Raw genomic sequence first — 20,701 nt, 5'->3', positions numbered from 1 at the left:
TATTGGCTAATTTGATGTCTGGGACATGAGGCACTGTTTGACATGGGACGCTAGCTGCTCACTAGTCCTGGGTCTTTTTGTTTAGTTTAATTTCATTATGTGTCAAATGCTTTCAATTGGTAAAAGGTCTGGATCTCTTCTACTTCTTCTACTACAAAGCCATGCTGTTGTAATAGATGCAGTATGCGAATTAGCATTGTCTTGCTGAAATCTGTAAGGAGATGTCATCTGTATATATACTTTTTTGGCACTGACGCTGACTTTCCAGATTTACGAGCTGTCAGTGTTATTAGCAATAATGCACTCAGGGATGCAGGCTTCTGATCGCCGATAACAAGCCATATGCACACAAGTATCCCTTTTTAGTCTTTGTCTCAACACTTTTTACATGAGCTTCAGCCCAGAAAAGATGGCAGGATTTTGGGATCATGTTCACGGTTTCTTTGCATGACAGAGCTTTAAGCTTGGTGGATGGTTGACAGACAATGATTTCTGAAAGTGTTCTTGACCTCATGCAGTGATTTCCAGAATCATGCCAGTTTTTAGTGCATTTCTGCTTGAGTGCCCGAAGATTATGTGCATCCATTACTGATTTTAAGCCTTTTCCTTTACGCACAGAGATTCCCCCAGATTCTTTTTATGATATTACTGTATATAGTATAGATAGTGAGATATTCCAAGTCTTCTCAATTTTTACATTTAAGAACATTATTTTAAAACACCTACGCGCAATTAGTGTCGTATCAACTCTAAACTACCTCTTATTGAAGGCTACAAGGAAACAACGACCATGAAAACAGAGTCACACTACAAAAGCCAGTGAGACAAAGTAGTTAGGGAGACTGGAAACAGGGGGGAACCCAGCTGAAACTCATTGGGGAAGTAAGGTTGGGAAAAGTACAACTGAACACTAAACACACAGGACATAAGCTACCAAATTAATACAGGAGATAACTAAACGGGAACATCACAAATGAAGGCTTGACAGTACATGGGTAACACCAGGGGAAGCAGGGTAGAATGACCCAGGGACCATCTCAGTTAACTGGGCACAGACTATCTTGATGAATGCTTTGAAGTTTAGATTTTCTTCCTGTGCTTATGTAGGATTCCTACATCCACACTCCAAAAGCATGCATTTTGGGTTGGTGACTCTAAACTGACTATGGTTGTGAATCAGATAAAGTGCTTATGCTTGGCTTAGCTGGTGTTTAAATGTGACTTGGGACATTTTGAGTCAGTAAGTCTAGAAAAACATTAAATAACTGCAGCTACATTACATTTAAATCAACATAGACACTTTCCTGATAGTTTATTATCAATTCTGGAACTACAAAAACACTTATTGTGATCCGTGACTCGCTACCTGGACATATGTGTTTGCATGTGTATCTGGTTACGTGGCCTGTGTCTAAACAAACTCGAACCTGTATGCATATATTTGTCATTTCCGGTGTCTGTGTATTTGCATTGTTTTGTGTGTGCGTACGGCATGCACATGTGTATTGTTTTATGAGTGTGAATGTGTGTGTTTGACCACATTGAAAAGCGTATAATCCGGCGCTATGGGCAATATCAACAGAGAAAACCACTGGGCTAAAGTAGGCCAAGCTTCCCTTTAAAATACACACACATACATACAGATAGAGGCGCACGCAGCTAACACAAACACCACATCACCGATCCACTGTGGGGGAGAAAGGCACTATTTGACAAACCATTAAAACTGATTCTCTATGCTTCTGAGACAGTGAGAGCGGGGGGAGGAAGAAGAGCACAGAAAGGGGTGGATTAGAGAGAGGAAGTGAGAATTAGGAGACCCCCACCCCTCATCCCTCACCAGTGTTGGTCAAGTTACTTGAAAAAAGTAATCAGTAACTAATTACTGATTACTTCCCCCAAAAAGTAATCCCGTTACTTTACTGATTACTTATTTTCAAAAGTAATTAGTTACTTAGTTACTTTTTAAAAACACGATTTACAACCTGAATAGGTGATAAAGCGATAGATCTTTCAGCCCAATTCTACTTTTTCTACATAATCCATCATACAAAATGTAATCAAATGGAAAAGTCCCTTTTTAAAACTTGTTTTATTAGTTTTAATCTTTTAACTTTATGCATCAAGCAAAAATTTAATTATATGCAACATTCTCTGACTGGAAGAAATTTGTTTAATATTTAAACCTATTTTCTGCACATTCCAGCACATAATTTTTTTGTGTGTGTTTACACTCACTCTTTCAAATAGATGCAAGTAAAACACAGCAGAAAATAAATAAAATCAAAGACTCAGCGGTCCTTTTGCTCTATTTTCACCTGTAAAGCAGGACTAGGGTAGGCGGAGGTTTACCCTGGTGCAGGTGTGCTGCGGCGGTCAGTGGAAGAATCCGCGAGTTTCTCTGTGAATTTCCCATTACGTCGTAGTGCACTCGGTGCTTGCTTGGAAGTTTAGGGGTTTTTTTCGCTGTAAAAAGAAGTTTTCTTTCCACGCACAACGGACGCTAATGTTTTTGTCACTTTTTATGGAATCAAACTTAAAGTAAGGTCAGTACTTCCACGCTTTAAACGCTGATACTCTCTCACGCACTCGATATATTATCCACTGTTGATCTGCAGAGAGCTGTTGTCACGAACGTCGCACTTGCTTACGTCACTGTCATGAGACTTTCTCGCAAAAAAATCACGGTTTTAGTAACGCAGTAACGCAGCGTTCCTACGGGAAAGTAACGGTAATCTAATTACCGTTTTTGCAATTGTAATCCCTTACTTTACTCGTTACTTGAAAAAAGTAATCAGATTACAGTAACGCGTTACAAGCTGCCCATCTCTGCCCCTCACCACATTACCTCTTTTACGCCCGCTCTTTCTCACCATCTCACTCTTCTCTTTATATCTGCCAGGTTTGTTTAGAAGTCCGTGACATGTGTCCTCTACACGTCTGTGTGTGTGTGTGTGTGTGTGTGTGTGTGTGTGTGTGTGTGCTTGTGTGTCTGGGTACGTGTTTCTGTGCTGTAACTGAAAGATTTTTGACAAGGTGTGAACATTAAAAGCCTCCACAGTCACATCCACCCACAGGCCTGAGGGAAGGACACCTTCACACACTCATCAATGCACATGTGCATATACACATATTTTAAATACACCTAGATTCATGTCTGCTCACAGACATAGAAAGACAAAAACGACCAAGTTAGAATTATCACCCAGCTTTACACTCAGCTGCAAAGATCAAGACCAACGTGGTGAAAAAAGACCACTTAAAGCAGGCCAGTAGATGTAACCCCTATTCACATGGAGCTGGTGTTACTTGGGGACTTCTAATCATTTTTATAATTGCTCAAGCCTTCAAAAGTCTCTTGAAACCCCTCTTCAGGAGAACTATGTAGGCTGCAGTGGCAAAGGAGAAGGAATGGAAAGAGTGCAAATTACGTGTCACCACACAGGTCTCACTAATAATAAAAAAAAACCCCAAGATGAAATCCATTAAAAAAAAGAAATCTCAAAGCATAATGAGATAGATACGAATCTTTTGCTGTGCTGAACAGACTCAACAATTGTTATATTAATGTGTTAGCTGGCTGGCAACCATAGATCAACCTTCAGATGAAATCAGTTGAACTTGTGTAAAATGCCAATGTTAGGGTGAAAGTTCTAAATCAACCTGATCCTGACCATAAGGTCCCCTGGTGATAATAGTTGAGGTGCCAGGTGAGCAGGGCTTTTGATGAGCTACTGATGGAATACTTTGATTGTGATCACGTCAATGTTCTGCACTTCACTCAGACCGCACAGTGTTCGCCGACAGTCTGATAAGATGGCTTGTTATTACTCGATTTATAATTGTCAGTGCTTTCTTTTTGAAAAGCTTTATCCACATTTACAAATCTACCAAAGAGCAAATGTGACAGGGAGAATTCTAGTTTGGCTTTTAATGGAATATGCATGAAAACACTAGAATTTATACTTGAATTATACGGTAACTCTTTCCAACTTTGAAAAAAATAATGAATAAATAATCCTACTGGATAACCCTCCGACCACTGTCCTCTGTACAGCGAAGTGACCTCTTCCCTCCCTCACTGTGTCTACACCTGCTACTCTGTGCCATGCCTGACCTTGTCAAAACATCTCTTCAACACCTTCAGGAAATTAAAAATGAAACAATTTCATTAGTCATTAGTAGCTAGTAGAAATAAAAATAAGAAATCACCCTGGCTGATAACAGCACAACAAAGGTTCACAATTTTGGCTCTAATGATCACTCAGCATTCAGTACAGAGCTCTTAATCCTTAATTAGAACACTGTTATTTAATTGTTGCATTGATACATGTTGGAGGAAAGAAAAGCTCTGCTCCATTTAAACCAACAGCAGAAAAACAGCTCAATTAATGTGTCTGGATACAAACCTGCAGATCACCATGACCGAGAATGTAGAAGTGAAACGTCCCTGCAAATCCCCTTCGACTATACAAGCAACTGTGATTATGTTGGATTTGACAGTTTATTGTGTTGCTGATTTTGCCTGTTTTTGCAGAATTTGAAGGATAAAATAGCAATAAAGCTATTTTTTGGAAGCAATAAAGCAGAAAAAGTACAATGAAGAGGTAAATGTAACATGAAGGTTCTTGCTGAACTTATTCACTGGGGTATGAAATATGACTGATGAGAGAGATCCCCCTCCTCCACACCCTTACTCATCCTTGTTTGATTGATTGCCACCCTTCTGTTGAAACTGTAATCCTTCACTCTGCTTTCAGGCGAAGACAGAGATGCTGGACAAGCTAGAGTACTGTGCCTTTTTTTGAAAAACAAAAACAAAAACGTATATTCAAGCATTACTTGATGCCTGCAGTCTTAAAATATTTCATCCTTTTAATATGAAGATCAACAGCATGTGTTGTTAGTTGCTTTTAGTGTTTCATTTGTAGCAGCAAAGTATTTTTTACATGCAATATTTGAGGCAGAGTGTTTCGCATGTCTTTAAACATCACTGGAGAGGATCATTAACTTTGAAAACACAAGTTAATGTGAGTAATGGTTGAAGGTGGCTGGGGGCACAGATGGTGACTTGAAAGCCTGCCAGGAGTTATTGTGCTAAAACAAAGAATGAGCACAACTTAAAAACATTTTGAAAGGCAGCAATCCCAGCACCTGGCAAAGTCAATAACATGTCATTTCATGTTATTGGGCAGGAAAAGACTTCTTTACTGCTGTTTTCAAATATTCAAAGTAACCCTGTGCTAAAATGACAAGAGAATGAAGACACAAAAGATGGTGAAAATGAACGTGATTCTCAGGCTGTGACAAAGGCTGCAATGAGAAATTAGCTCTGCTTGGAAAATAACAAGATTCAACATTAGTCAGTGTTAGCATGATTCAAGCGCTCAGACCTTAAAAATGACTCAGACAGTCAGATCCTACGCACAGTGTCACATGCAGAACTGAAAGATAAGAGAGGTATGAAAAATGCTGTGCCATAAAATCAGCCAATCTGTCCATCAATCAGTCCATCAGTCAATCCACCCATCCATCTATCCATCTCTCTATCCATCCATTCATCCATTCCTATTACCCCGTTTCTCTTTTTGCTTTATCTACTTTGGGAGCCTTTTAGTACCAGAAACCATGGAATTACCTTTCAATTTGATCACATTTTATCAGGAAAGCTGCAGGGATTCATTGGATCAAACCATCGTTTCCAGTTTTCACTGCTGTCTGCACCTGTTAGAACATATCTCCTCAAATCCTCTGTACTCACTTCTCCTCTGTTCAACTTCAGTCATACTCTTTACCCCTTAGTTTGTCTTGCCGCTTGTATTGTCTCTCTTGCCCTCTTCTCTTCATCTTTTGCACTCCCTTCTCTTCTTGTTCCACTTCTATCATCAAAACTACCCTGGCATTTTCCCTTGTTCTCTCCCTCTTCACTGGCATTCGGCTGCATCCTTCTTTTAAATGCACAAGCACAGAGACAAGTTCAGACAAAAAGACGAAGAGAGAGAAAAAGAAAGAGAGAAAGAAAAAATAGACAAATCTAATGGCTATCATCCAAAACAAGGGTGAGAAAATACCAGAGGAAGCCAGTGGTAGCCCTCAGCCTCCTAGCAGATACACCTATGGCATCAATTTGAAGCTCCTATGTTGCTTCGTTCTCATGTTATTGCTTTCACAAACTTGAGTGTTCACTTCACCTGAATGTATGCCCACTCACAGCCTGCTGGGTGAGCGGGCAAAAATTGAATCTTTACTGAAACATGAGCTGCAAAGTAGAGCCCTATATTATCAAATGTCAAATATTTACTGATCTAATGGTACTGGCATTTATAAAGCTGATTAATAAAAAACATTACATTTTTTTCTTGACCACAATTTTCACATCAAACATCATTTTCATCCCTCTTCATGCACAAAACAAAGATTCACCTGTGCAACAGGCACTGAAACCAAACCATTTTTCACATATGAAAAATTAACAAAAACTCTTTTAGACACGAAATTATTTTATACTTTTATCAGTACCGTACTGACTTTGGCTTTTCTGATATGCTGACCAGTACTGCTAAAAGTATGGACATATGGTAGAGCAAAAAGTATTCATACACAAAAACAGATCTAAGAAATTAATTTGATAATTTACACAATATCATTGCTAAAACTAAAAGAAGGAAGATTCTACATGTGAAAATCTCTTCTTCTTCTTCTTTTTTCTCCTCATCCTCCTTCTTTGTGATCTTCCCATTTTTGTCTGCATGATAATTCCATCTTCAACATCCTTTTTCTGGTATATCCACAATCCCTCCGAAAACCATCTCAGCCTTGCCTCTCTAGCTTTGTCTACAAACCTGTCAACCTGAACCGTCCCTCTGATGTACTCTGTATTTCTAATCTTATCCATCCTGGTCACTCCCAGTAAAAATCTTAACATCTTCAACTCTCCCACCTCCAGCTCTTCCTCGTGTCTTTTTGTCAGTGACATTGTCTCCACGCCGTACATCATAGCAGGTCTCGCTACTATCTTGTAAATCTTCCCTTCATTCTTGCTGCTATTCTTCTGTCACAAATCACTCCTGACACTTGGTGGTCAGAAACCAAGAAAAAAAAAAACATGAACATAGCACCAGCTACTGTACACTGGACAATATTTAGCTAAGTAAGAGATATGTAGTTCTGACTGATAAAAGAGCAAACCACTTTGATGGATTGTGAGATTCAGATGAGAAAAACATCAACACAAAAACAAAATGCCTTTAGTAGTAAAGGATGTATACAAACAAAAGAACAAAGTCTGTGTAACAGTGCTAATTGGGTCGGTCAACTAATAATTTTCTTCATTGTTTTTGTCAATGGCATTTTTATGGTGAAAACAAGACAATAACTAAATAAAAACTAATGTGCAAGGACTAAAACTACAATAAAGGCTGTCAATTTAGCTCAGTGGGTTTTTCGGTGACTATATGCCACACGGCTGGAGAGTATTGGCCCAGGTTTGATTCTGATCCATAGCTCTTTGCTGTTTGTCTGTCCCTGATTTCTTGTCAAACTTCAGTAAAACTATCCAATAAATGCTAAAAAAAAATCATTATAAAATGTATTGATATTTTTGTCAATAACTAAGAACAAGACCAAAATATTCTAGAGAGACAAAATCCAGTCAGAAGTAATTAGTTGTGTAGAAAGGCACGGTGAGTTTTTATGTGATCCAATCAGAAATAATCTTCTTGTGCAGTAAGGTTAGACGGTGTGGGAGAGGGGTTCTAATAACTCCTTTGGTCTCTTTTTTTTTCTTTTAATTATCATTGTCAGTATCAGTCTTAAAATCATGTATCAGTGAGTCTAAGGAGCTTGGAAAGAAAACGTCTGAACTTCTTTAAGTTTCTTGAAGACGTTTCACCTTTCACCCGAGAAGCGTCTTCAGTTCTATGAGTAATTGGTGGAGAGTCCCAGATTTAAGCCCTATGGGAGTGTCCACAAGAGGGTTGTGGGCCCCCCATAGATCCTCTATCTGATCACATGATCCAAGGTGTGAAAACGGGTGTGGGTCAAATCAGTCAAGGTTTCAGGCGAACCCATTGTGAAACCTAGCTCCACCCTATCATGTGATTTACTGAGGTCAAATGGCCCGGCCACCTCCTCTGTGTCAGTCAGTGTTGAAAAGCGACAGTTTGGGTTACTAAAATGTTAACCACATTTTTAATGTCATGCAAAAAAAATCACAAAATCACAATCCTAAAAAGGCATGAACTGTCTTGGTTTGAATGTGCTGGTCAGCTGGACCCTTTAAGTTTGCATGTTAAGACTGCGTGTCTGTTTTCCTGCAGGACATGTACCCAGCCTTTTTTCCTATAGTGATATGATGAACCACAGTGCTACTTGGTAAAAAGTTTTTTTTAAAGTGATATTTTTCTTCTTTTCTCTTTTCTGCAAAGTAATGCTGCTCATCACAATAATGTGCAGCTGGCAGAATTTTTGAATAATAAAACTCGAGAAATAATTAGAATTTCTTTCTGCAGCTTAGTTGTTTTTTTTCACTCTTTTCTGTCCCCCTCGTTTTCTTTCTATCATCATTTTTTTCACTATACCTGCCTTCTCTGACCCACACATAGCCGCCTTTCACGGAATATAAAAAACAACCTTTACATATTCATAAACTGGAAATCAGTATTCCCTTAAGACAATTCTATGAATCATATTTCACTTTCAGTTCTGTTCATTTATAGCATCTTTTTAAAAAAAACCAAAAAAAAAACCCCTCACTGTTACTTACTGTTTGACACACCACCTAGTTACTCTTTATTTTCACCACCTCGTCTTTTCTCTTCCACCATTTCTTCTCAATACCAGAGTCTATTTATTTTCATTCTTGTGTTCTTTTCTCCATTTTCTTTCCTCCTCCCATCTTCAGGGAGCCAAAAATTCTTTGAAATTTAAATCGGATTGGAACATAAACATTCTTCTATAAATCCAAAGACGGTTTCATGATAGGAAGTATGAGCTAACGGAGTAAGAAAGCCAGAGAGAGGACCGTGACAAAGAGAAAATCTTATGATTTGAAAAATACTGGAAGCATCAGAGGAAACTGTGATTTTAGGTGGCTCTTTGTGTGACAAATCATTCTGACGCTAATCTGTCAGCTGTCGATCTAGCATCACAACTCATCTTCAGCTGCTGCTGCTGCAATCTTGTGGTCCTCTGTAGGAAAAAAAGTTATAAATTCAAAGCCAGGCCAGGTGCTATGCTGAGCTGCAATTGGCCACAAGGCTAAAAATATGTAAAGCATGCTGACTCATTGGGTGATAAGAGAATTAGTTCAGTTCTCTGAGAACTGGACATTTTTTTCTGCTTAGCCAAAGTAAGACAAACTCACAGATGGCTTTTCATGTTTTCGTGACAGTTATAAGGTATGTCCACTACTGAGATTAGTAAGCTCAATTCGTGGAAGTTAAGATAAAGTCCGCTTAAAGTTAAATAAACCGTCTCCTCTATTGAGGTTTTTCACAAATACAGTTAAATCCCTGCAGTTACATTGGTATTTGCAGAGTATTTCTGCATTCATAGCTGTGTGGACATTTAGGTTCCTATGTGGGGATGTTAAACAAAACAACAAAACTGCTCCTCTTTAAAATTTGCACAGTTGGAACTATGCAAACAGCAAAGCTGACTGCATCATATCAAAGCCTGATTAGCACGGTGTCCTTTAAGAAATCTGTGCAAATTAGACAAACAGAAACATCAGTTTTAACACCTTCTCACATGTGTATGTGTGGACTGACTCCAATCATACACACTAGTAGCAACCACAGAACTGAATGCCCATTTATCACAAAGAGCAGCCCACATAAGTAAATTTGACATTTAAATACTCCCACAGTACTGTCTTCCACTGTCCACAACCATTTATAAATATGGCAATATCTAAGGAATAAACCTTTATTGTAGAAAAGAAAACATGTTTTGTTTGTGCCTTTTCAAAAGAGGATTGCTTATGAGTATCTTGCCAGGAGGATGAAAACCAGCTCGTGCATCCTTGCATGAAAACCCATGTTCACCTTTGCTTAAAAGCGCAGTACAAATTGTATTAAATCTACTGCACCCACACATTACAGCAGGTGCTCTATGACACACACGTGGCCAGTCGTTGTCATGCTGAAAAATAAAGTCATTGCCAATAAGACACTTTCCAGATGGTTTTGCATGAAGGATCAAAATCCGATGGTACATCTGTGTTAATAATTCCATCTATTTTGAAAACCACGACAGAGCCTCCACCATGTTTGACAGATGGCTGTAAACTCTCACTGTTGTAGTTCTGACCTCCTCTGTACATATTGAATCTTTCAGGTCCTTCGTCCCATGTCAGGTGTTTTCTGGATTTTTTCTTATTTGTTAAAGATATGACCTTTCAGATAATGTTCATCTGCTGTATTGTAGGCCTACAGTTTTTACCCCTCCACCATAAAAGGCTGATGGGGTATTGTCATCCCTTTGTCAAGCAGGCGAGTGGTGTTGCCACCCAAGTTTGTGAATGAGACAATGTAGGATTTTTAAATTTATCCCACAGGTGCAGCTACTAGAAGGCTGAGGAGTAGCGCTGGCAGCCACCAGTATTCTTCTTTTTTGCCCTCCACATGTTCAGTTTCATTTTTTTGAGAACACTGGACATCCTATGACTTTTAGAATCACCCTGATGATGCACAAATTTTATTTTAAGTCTGTCAAACTAAAGAAATTGGAAAAAAAAAACGTGTTTTGTGATAAACTGGTACCAAAGTACCTAAAGACACAATTTGAAACTGGTTCTTTGCTACATCGTCTGTTTTATTTAAGCGCCCGACTGGTTCATCTTATGAGTTAGGTGTTTTTTTCTATGCTTGAATGATTCATAATTGGTGATTGGAGCACTGGTGCTAAACTTCACATATAATAAAATAAGAGAACATTTCCAGTTAGGTCCAAAATGGTGGCACTAAGCATTAACAAATGACATGTTTTTCTCACATTTGTATGTTCCTAGCCACGCAACATAGCTGACATAACACTGATAAGAGATCTTTGAAGTTTCTGGAAACTGCATTATTCCTTCTTGAACAGAGGTAATTTACCTCTAGCTGCTGTGCCAAGATAATTTGACTGAGACCAGACACTGCATTAAATGCCCACATCCTCACATCACAATCCCAGCAGGGCAACCTGAGCTCCACAATGTCAATTTAACAGAGCTAGTTTGACAAGTAGACAAGCTTCTGTGTAAATCTATGCTCTGACTTGACTTTGCGGTAGGAAAAGTTAGTTTAAGAGCATGAAGGGAAGTTTTTTAAATGTGATAGAGAAGGCGAAACCCCCTCTGCTTTCTTTCTATCGGGGGTCTGAAGGAATGTGTACTCATTATTTTCAGTTTCTGAATTTTTGTTTCTTGTATTTTCTGAGTTCTTGCTCTCTGTGTGAAAAAGTCTTTCTTCCATCCCAATCGCTTTACTGCACTGTGTGTAAGCAGCTGCTTTTGTGGATGCTTTTTGGGTGCACTCACACTAAGATATCAAATAAGCAAGAGAAAGTTTCCAATCAGGCAAAAAAAAGTCAGTAGTAGAGAATCGCAGAGGGAGGCAGAAATGATGGAGGAATGAGGAGATGAGGAGCTGTGGACAACTGTTTGGAAAAATGCAATAGAAAGAGTTTTTCTTGACAGACCTGTAGTTTAGAGAAATGTACAGAAAGAGAGGAGGTTACGAAGAGTGTCTGGAGGGAAAGAATGAAACAAACACTGTTTCCATCTTATCATATTCTTAGTCTTTGTCTGAAGAAATGAATAACAAGCAACTTTTTTCTCTATCCAAAAATGAATCTTCAAATCTTCAAGTGATTCTTGGTCAGCCATTTAGCTAAAAGTTTTTAAAAGACTGATGCATGAAAAGAAGTGCTATTTCCTAATGTAGGAATAAAATGGAAAGCTAGAAGAGAGCATCATTTGGTTTTTGCCTCTCATATCAAAGCGCTTTCGTCTCTGTACTTTGATGTATCTGTTGGAGGGGAAAAAAAGATTCTTTTGGAGGCATTTCAAACTCTGGCTTTTTACCAGCCAGCCTTTCCACCTTGATGTGTCTGAAACAAACAAACAATTTTTTATCTGTATTTTCAGGAAGTGTATATTCCGTATTACTGCTCAGCAAATACCCAAAGGGGGCAAAAACAACAAGAGATTTTCTGGATAAATGCCAGCTCAGATGTTCTAAAAAATGACAGCCAGCCATTCAGCCAGCCGTTTACTCTGCCAGTCAACCAGTGTGGAAAGGAGTGCCAGGGGCCTCGTGTCTGAATGCTGCACACATTACATCTAATGATGTATGATGTTTTGAAATGTAAAATATAAATCAACTGCTATGCCTAAGGGATAGTGCTAAATAAGAGAGAGTTAGAAATGGCTGTTACTATAGATCTGAATCTTGCCTTGTAAACTCTGGATCTGAGGTGATATTTCAGCACCGTCTCCAAGTAGAAATGCTTACATGTTGTGATAATTTATTTATCCCAGCAGGAAAGTAATTGTTTGGGCGTTTTAGTGAATCAGTCTACAAGCCTCTTATACAACAGCAGTCGCATGAATTTTACAGTATAATGAGGATGATGCCAAACATTCTGATGACCTTGATGAAAGCAGACCCAGTTGTTTTGCTCTGGATAATAACAATACCTTGCTGCACAGGGTTTAGGTACTTTGCTTTCAGCTTAAAAACACATCATTCTAATTGTTTACTGTTTATATGAGCTGATTAGTTGAATTAGTTGAGCTTGGGCTTAGCTTTTTGTTTAGGACTGGGTTCAAATCCACTGGCCGGTTGGGGCCTTCGTCTATGGAGTGTGCATGTTCTCCCTGTGTCTGTGGGGGTTCCCTCCAGGAAGTCAGAGTGCCTGGAGGGCATGCATGTTAGGTTAATTGGTGACTCTAAAGGGAATATACAGTAAGTGCAAATGGTTGTCTTTCCCTCTGCCCAGGTCATACCCCACCTCATGCCCCATGACAGCTTGGGTAAGCTATAGCACCCCTGCAACCCTGAATTTAATAAGCAGAGAAAAATGAATGCATGTGTTTCTTTGCACTGACATTTCTAAGTATATGCAAAAAGATAAATGTCTCAACCTAAACAGTTTAAAGGATGACTTTACAAATTGGTGATTAAAGAAGAATAAAATCTGTCTAAGGTATATGTTTTAGTTTTCTAGAAATACTTCAGACATAACTGTTATAATATACATAAAACCTTGTTTAATACCTTGTTTAAACTTTATTGAAATATCAGGGAGGTCAACTACTGATCATTTTAGTGGATCTAAATGTATTTGTGGCTGGCACAGTGGTGCAGTGGTTAACACTGACAAGACACTGCAAGATGGTCCTGAGTTTAAACCCAGTTGGGGGCTTTTTGTTCTTCCCATATCTGGACGGGTACTCTCCGGATATTCCGACTTCCTCCCACATTCCAAAGACATGCACTGGGTTTGGTAAATCTAATGGTGTATGTCTCTATGGGTTACCCCATGACAGAATTGAAATCTGCCCAGGGTGTACCCTGCTTCTCCTACTTTGACAGCTGGGATAGGCTCCAGCCCCTCATGACCCTGAATTGGATAAGTATAGGAAAAAAGTATGGATGAAAGCATGTGGGCCATTTATTTGTCAGTGGTGCCTCGGTAAGTATTCGATTTTGTGAACCGAAGAAGCATATGAATAGCTAATGACATCAGACTTAACAGACAGATTACTAGGCGACCACCAACCACACAACACTATCCAAAATAATCATTAGGAAACATTAGGATAAGCACACCTTAACATATCGCCAATAATATTATTAGAAACCTGACTATTTTGCTGTACTGGAGATGACTAACATCAGAAACTGTTCCTTTGCTTTCTTTGCTTCCCATTTCTTGTTTGTTTTTGTTTTTTTAATTTTGAGTATCTGTGGAAAAAAATTTACTGCATTTTTAAAACTGTATCTGTCATGGTCCTGGGTCGAGCGACCCAGTGTTTGAGTTTTATGTATCTTTTGTATTCATTTGTGCCTTCGCTTAGTTCACCTAGTTAATTTCTAGATTGCTGTTTAGTCTTGTTGCCTCCCCCCGTACTAAGTCTCCCTGGTTCATGCGTCATGTCTGCGTGGTTATGTTTAGTTCATGTCATGTCTAATCTCCATGTTTCCTGTTTTACTTTGAAAGTCTGTATTCAATGTCGGTGTATTTAGTTTCACCTCTCCTGTCCTGTCATTAGGTTCATGTGTGTCAGCTGTGCTCCCATGTGTGGCCACTTCATGTAGTCTGTGTCGCGTCGTCTGTGTTCCCACCCTCCATGTCGTCATAGCCAGTCTTAGTATTCATAGTTATGGTTTCCTGTGTCTTCATAGTTTTTTCCTAGTTTTACTTTCCCAGTTTAGTCATAGTTTAGTTTGTCACTGCGTTTCTGCCTTGTCTGCACTCCTTGTCACCAGCCACAATAAAGGCTCGCTTTCAGTTAAGTTTACTCCAGTCTACTCTCGTTACTCTACTCTTCCTTACCTTTTCCTTACATTTCCTGCCAAGATCCAAAAAATAATAATAGATTATTATTTGGGGTAAAATAAGTGCACACGGATGGCTATATTACACATTTAAAATAGAAACAACATTGTCGGTAGCAATGGTAAGCCAGTCATGGGTGCACACGTCATTCAGATTGTGTTATCCAGTAGAGATGTGTTTTGAATTGTCATGTTGATTTTTGTTTGTTTCTTTTGTTGGAGATCTGTTTTGGGACCCCTAGAGTTTCATTCTTTTATTCCCTATTTCTTGCTTTTTTTCCTGCTGTAGTTTCTAACCCAGTTTTCACACTTGCTTTAATATTCTGTCACAATATAAACAAATATATAAAAATAAATAACTAAGTCAGATGTTTCACCAAAATGAAACTTCTGTGATAAATCCCAGAGTGGATTCATGGTTAATTTAACTGTTACTGTTGGTATCTGAAAAACATGTGAGTGGGAATTCTGGCTTTATTGTAGACAGTGGCATATACCACATGTGGGAATGTTCAATGTAGAATAGTGATCAAAATGCACACCTCACAGAGACGACTAATGACAGCTCAGCTGCAGCCTGGCTACATGTAAACAGTTTTCTTTGGTTTTTTAATTCTCTTTTTTTTCTTCCATCCTGATATGGAGGATATCTGCTCTATTTCATCTCCGTTTCGATCTGTTTTCTGTCTACCTGTAACTTTTTTCTTTTTATTACTTCATCTTCTCTTCTGTATCCCCACACCACCCACTGTGTCTCAGCAGTAACAGGTGTTTGGTGAGGCGGGAGGCCGCGGATCTAAATGTTCTCATCAGTCCCAGAGTCCAGCCCAACAGCTGAACTCAGCATCAGTCCACAGTCTGCTACAGCAGACGCTGCTCCTCCCGGTCGCTTTCATTCTTCGAAATAACACATTTTTTTTGACTGACTGGCTACAGTGGAACCTCGGGAATAAACAAGGTTGTGTGCATTGCAAATATAAGGTTAAGTCACAGGCAAGTTTTAAGAAAAAAAATGAATAGTTACAACTATAAATAAAGAGAAATGGCTTAGAAGCAAGGTACAAAGCAAGGTTATTTTGCATATTTTGGCAAAAATTAAATGTTCTGATCATACTGAGCATTCATGCAAACGGCCAACAAGTGGATTAAGCTACAGGAGTAAATGTATTCTAATTTATTGTGACTGCTGTGGCTCCATGCTGGTTGCAGCTGCCATTCTACAAAAAAAGGGGGGAAAAAAGACCTAGCCATAGAGTTTTTCAAGTTCTCTCTCAAACCTACAGGAGGGGGAAGTGTTTGATAATCACAACAGAAGTCTTCGGTAAAGCGTTCCATGAAATCTGCGTGGAAAAACACAGCTATAGATGAATAAAAAATAGCAAGGAAGAAAATGTAAATGCTTATATGGCAGAAATCATGTGTACTGTTTGAGTTTCTACGCTTGTTCAACTCTTATCATAATGTGAAAACTGTTCTCAACTTTGTGATGTGCTGGTGACAAGTTGAAGCAGCTTAGAGTATTATCAAGAATACAATAAGACACAGACAGACGGACAGAACTACCAACCGCAGAGGGACTTAGTTCTACTAGCTTTAGTATCTTCCATCTGTGTGTATTTGCAGTGTGTGTGTTAGTGTGTTTGAGTCCCTCGCTAGTCCTGTTTCTCTCTCTTTTCCTCAGCAGTCCTACCTTCCTCCCTCCCCCAATCTCTTTCTGTCTTTACTTCACTCCTTCCTTCCCTAGCGGTACTCCTGGATTAGTTCCATTGCCTGGTTATCTAGTGTTGGCCTATTTTTCCTCAGAAAAGTGTGATTTTTACTCTGCAGTTACTGAGAGTAGTCTAAGTTTTTGTATGTGCGTGTGATCTTCAAATGATGCCTGTAAGTACATTTTCTTGATGAGATATAATCCATTAGATGTTTCTCATTATTTTCTGAACTCCACTGGGTTTCTTTGTTACTGGAAGGCATCTTTACACATTGACAATAAACTGGACTGGGCTAAAAACACCACAGCACTTTACAGGAAGGGCCAGAGTCGTCTCTATTTTTTGAGGCGACTGAGGTCCTTCAACATCTGCCAGAAAATGCTGAGGATTTTCTATGAGTCTGTTGTGGCCAGTGCGATCCTCTATGCTGTTGCATGCTGGGGGAGCAGGCTGAGGGTCGCAGATGCCAACAGACTTAATAAACTGATCCGTAAGGCCAGCAATGTTGTGGGGATGGAGCTGGACTCCCTCAAGGTGGTGTCGGAGAGGCGGATGCTGTCCAAGATAAAGACAATGTTGGATAACACCTCCCACCCACTCCATGACATGTTGGTCAGTCACAGGATCTCGTTCAGTGAGAGACTGAGATTACCGAAAAGCACCACTGAACGACACAGGAAATCATTCCTGCCTGTGGCCATCTCCCTGTACAACGCATCCACTTAACACACTGTTTGCTGCTACAGCTACACATGTTTCTTTTCCAACTATTTATTTATAAGTGACTTATGTATGTATGTATGTATATATATGTATATATTGTACTATTCTTAGTTAGCGTATTGTCTGTCTTGTCTTAATGTTGGTTTAAAATGGAGCACTGTAACAAAAAATAATTTGCCCCAGGGATCAATAAAGTATTCTGATTCTGATTCTGATTATTCTTTGGTTGTGTACTTTCTGGTCCACTGTAGCATTTATATAAAGCTCAAACTACTAATGTATCTCTAGCAAGCTAGTAATGGAACAGTACGGCATGCGCTACATAGCCTATCCGGTCGTTAAGTGATGACGTGACGAATCCTACTTCCGGGCCTAAAGTAGTCTGCGTTTAATTTGGCTTTTGTGTTGTTAACATGTTTAATGTTTTGCATTTTCTTCTATTTAATCTCAAAATGCTCTTAAAACAGTCAGTGATCACTGTTGACCTCCCTCAGCTTTTATTACCGCTAATCATTTATTTAAGCTCAGTTTTTAAAACCTTAGGATGTAACTACAGCCCAGCCCATGCAGCAGTATAAAAATGACTAACCTCGTATTGTGGATGGATTATCTCAGTTGTTCTCCTGGCTGATGTTTGGTCCTTTTACAGCATCCTGCCATGCGATTACATTTGTTCCTGACCACCGAGAACACTCATGTTAACTTTTATCGAGTGGAAAAAAAGTTAGCTTGTTTATATTATGCTAACATAGCTGTGTCGCTAGCGGTCATGTAGCACATCATTATATACCAGCTAGCCCAACTTCAGTAACCCTACAAACGTCACTGCTGTTTGGTTTTCTGTCTTCATTTATGTTGGAAGTGATAACAGAGCTGTACGTTTTAATTTGTTTCCAAAACCCCGCAGTCAGGACATGCTATATTGTATTTAGATAGAAGCTACCGAGCTAACTTCCTGCTAACTTCTAACTCCGTTAAATGTCATAAATTCCGTTTTCATGGATGCCTGGATGTTAAACTCAATTGTTACACCTGGTAGAGAAGAACGCTGATCATTTTATTAAAGATGAAAAACTTTAGAGAGTTTTTCAACTCTCAGTAATGCCATAGTGATCGTTTGATATATGGACCTGCAGCGGAGTTTAGGCCCAGACACGGCTAGTGACGTCACACTTAACAACCGGATTGCATTTTATATCACTGAAGAAATCAACAAACTGTATTTATATTGACTAATATTTTACACAGCAAGTGAAACAATCAGCTGAATGTGTTCAGCGTCACAGCAATGCATAGTTATATTTCTGAGCAGTTGGCACTTCATATACGTATCCGATCTGATTTGATAAAATTCACCAATTGCGTCATCATCTGCACCTGCTAACTACTCGTTAACACAAATATCTGTTCAGTCATTTACATGGTAGCAACTCAATACATGTAGGAAGATTTAAGAAGACCAGCTGAAGCTCAAACTGAGGCATGAGAAAGAAAGGTGGTGTAAGTGATTTTGAACACGGTGTGGGTGTTGGTGCCAGACAAGCTGGTTGCTCAGGTTTAAAGAAAATGGTCAGAAAAAGAGAAAACATCCAGTGAGCAGCAGTTCTCTGTGTGTAAATGCCTTGTCGATGTCAGAGGTCAGGGAGAAAGGCCAGACTACTGTGGTGTCCAAATTCATGGGCTGCATTCTCCTGAGGCCGCATTTGTAGACCGATTACGTCACAGCAACGCGCCGAAGGCTGTCCAAATTCGTAGACCCCTCCGAATGCAGCCGACAAATGCGTGCTCCTTTTTCCGAATTTGAAGGATGGGTCGGGTGTGTCCTTCGTGGCCCACCATATCCCAGAATTCATAGCGCGGCCCAGCCAAGCTCCAGTTTCCGGCTAATGGCGGCCGCTACTAAGTTTTAAAATTACTCTTATTAATCTTTCTGGATCACAAAATAAACTTTTAACATATTTTCAGGCGAGAAAGTAGCTGTGTAAACATCAAATATCTGCTCGGTTTATCAAGATATCGCATCTTTGCTAAAGTGCTTCGACGTTTTCGGAGACGTCTGCTACCCACCAGCTCGATAGCTAGCCGGGAGCTCGAGGGTTACTGATGCGGCCGAGAATGGCACAACTCCCGGCACATCATTTTCAGATCACCGCGGACTTTCGCTGCTCGGGTTAAACGTTGTCAGCTGGTGATCAGCTGTGATCAGCTGATCACGGGGCCGGGGTTAAAAGAGAGACGCCAGACATCATTCTCTTCGTGTCAGGAGCTCCGAAACTCTGCCGACGTCAGTCTCCGCCTGATTCAGCAACCGTGAGTGATTATCCCTTCAATCCTTTTTCTCTTCCCGGCTCCGCTCGCTCTCTGTCGGTAACGACCGTTCCGAAGCCACGCTTCGTGCACTGATCGTTACTAGAATAACTGCGTGCCTGCTCCAAACCCACCGCTAGCCTTCGCCGCGCTTGGGTCTAGCCAACACGCCACACGGGCACGCCGAATTACTGTGTGTAACCTGCCCGGCCGTGACAAACGTAATATATAAGTCACTTAGACAACCTAAAAATGTTATTGTTGGGCTTTTTTCAGTGTTTTGTTTAGTGATGGTGAGATGAAGCCTCATGATGAACTGAAGCTTTCCATCCAATTGGTCGACTCATGGTTCGAAGCATTGTGATGATTCATTTGCTCTACTGCGCCATCAAGTGGACAATTCAAGTGAAGCGGGCTCTTTGATTATAATGATGTGTAAACCTTATGTACATCTGGATAATGACACAAACTAGTGTTTGGTGCTTCACTTTTTAATAAACTAAAAGACAGAAATCAGATTATAGGATGTGTAGTGTTGTTTATTTATATTTTGGTGTTTATCATTTGTGATATTTATTACTGTGTGCATACTTTATTAGGAGAGACAAAATTAAAAAAAAAAAAAAAACATCTCTTCCTTGCTGGTTCCATCGAAGAAGAAATGCACAAGTAACTATGTAGCACGTACGTAATCCAATTCCACAACACGGTGTGATGGGGAATCAGCTGTTTTCCTGCCCATGTTATTTCGAATCTGGCGCGAACCGGTGAACCAGTCCCTGAATCAGTCACGTGGTACGGACTGCCCGCGAGGCCTCGAACGTCACTGCCTACGTAATCAAAGCAAGCCTCGATACGCGCTTCAGAAAAACGCCCCAGCGATTACCCGACGCACGATTCGAAGCTTAGACACACAGGACACATCACTAGTTTTGTTTGTTCGTGAGTAAATCGGTTTGGCTGAGATTAAAGTTATTAGATTAGATAAAATAAAACTTTATTAATCCCCAGGGTGGGTTCCTCCTTGGTTTTTACACAGCTGACTAAACGTCAAACAGAAAACTGATTAAACAGAAGTGTGAGATGGCCGAGAGTTTACTCCAGTGTCCTGTTATATTTTAGACAGCAAGGAGCAGACGGCTGAGTTTATTAAACTCCACCGAGACAGCGGTGACGCTAATCAGAAGGCTAGACCGTCCAATTTCACGGCCGTTTACTTCCGGCCTACCCAATCTTCTGAGGACCCGGCCCACGTAGACCGCGAAGGCCGGGTCCTCAGGAGAATGCAGCCCATGAATTTGGACACGACCTACTTCAAGCTGTTTGGAGGGCAGCAGTAACTAACAAAACCACTTGTTGCACCTCTGAATGCGGTGAAATGGAAGACGGACATTATGGATGTGCGGCCGACAA

The 20,701-nt window shown here is 39.9% G+C and overlaps 1 protein-coding gene across 1 annotated transcript in view; it reads right to left on the bottom strand.

Moving 5' to 3' along the window:
- The window catches only part of LOC147338873 (CUB and sushi domain-containing protein 1-like), a 451,030-nt gene that overhangs the window by 306,184 nt on the left and 124,145 nt on the right, over nt 1-20,701 (bottom strand). The window lies entirely within an intron of this gene.

This window comes from Aulonocara sp. 'chitande type north' Nkhata Bay, linkage group LG1 (assembly GCF_057382095.1).
Source record: "Aulonocara sp. 'chitande type north' Nkhata Bay isolate Kocher_YH1m ecotype deep benthic linkage group LG1, A_spYH_male_GT1.1, whole genome shotgun sequence".
NCBI classification, from domain to species: Eukaryota; Metazoa; Chordata; class Actinopteri; order Cichliformes; family Cichlidae; genus Aulonocara; species Aulonocara sp. 'chitande type north' Nkhata Bay.
Note: the sequence above shows the minus strand (reverse complement) of the source record. Positions and strands in the feature narration are given on the sequence as shown.